The sequence below is a fragment of the Suncus etruscus genome, chromosome 5, assembly GCF_024139225.1.
Source record: "Suncus etruscus isolate mSunEtr1 chromosome 5, mSunEtr1.pri.cur, whole genome shotgun sequence".
Taxonomy (NCBI): domain Eukaryota; kingdom Metazoa; phylum Chordata; class Mammalia; order Eulipotyphla; family Soricidae; genus Suncus; species Suncus etruscus.
In genome coordinates, this window is record NC_064852.1 from 54,019,084 (window position 1) to 54,020,186 (window position 1,103).

Sequence of the window (1,103 nt, forward strand, 5' to 3'; positions counted from 1 at the left end):
AAAAAGCACCCAGCTACTAGAAACAAGCACCATCATATAATAACCACGAGAATGAAAGAAAATAAAAATAATAAAGAAAAAATAGAAAAGAGAAGAAAAAGAAAAAATAGGGGCCAGAGGGTGGTGCAAGTGGTAAAGCATCTGCCTTGTGTGCTCTAGCCTAGGCTGGACCACAGTTCGATCCCCCCAGCGTCCTATATGGTCCCCCAAGCCAAAAGTGATTTCTGAGCATATAGCCCTGAGCACCACTGGGTGAGACCCAAAACCAAAATAAAACAAAAAAGAAAGAAAGAAAGAAAGAAAGAAAGAAAGAAAGAAAGAAAGAAAGAAAGAAAGAAAGAAGAAAGAAAGAAAGAAAGAAAGAAGAAAGAAAGAAAGAAAGAAAGAAAGAAAGAAAGAAAGAAAGAAAGAAAGAAAGAAAGAAAGAAAGAAAGAAAGAAAGAAAGAAAGAAAGAAAGAAAGAAAGAAAGAAAGAAAGAAAAAGGAAAGGAAAATAATAAATAAAGAAGAAAAAGAAAAAGGAGGGATGGCTGGTGTAGCAAGGTTTTGTGCTTCTTTTTTTCTTTTTTTGCATAGGCACAGAAGTATTGGGGAAATTAGAAAGGAAATTCCCTTGGGCTAAGCATACTGCCATGGGAACAACTACAGGCTCCATACATGCTCATTTTCATACCCCAAGGTCTTTTTATGGTGCCAGAAAACTTTTTGCTCAGTTGTGGATGATAAAATCAAGCTTCTGTAGCTAGAGATCTTGGTATTTGCACAGGTCATAGGATGAAGGCTAGGAAATAGTTCTGTTCCATCACTATTGTTGAAATCAGTCTTCTGTAATTAGTGATCTTGGTTTTTTGCTCAGATCCTAAGACAAAACCTAGGATGTGGTCTTTCATTATACTTCTAGAAGTTCTGCTCAATCGCAATTGTCAAAGTCCGACCTCTGGAATTAGAGATCTTGGTTTTTATACAAATCCTAGGCCTAAGCCTAGGCTAGGATCTTTCTTTTTGGACTCACGATAAGTTCTGCCCAGTCGTGGTTGTCAAAGTCAGTCTTCTGTAGTTTGATTTTGGTTTTTGCACAAAGCAAAGGATGAAGTGCCTTCTGA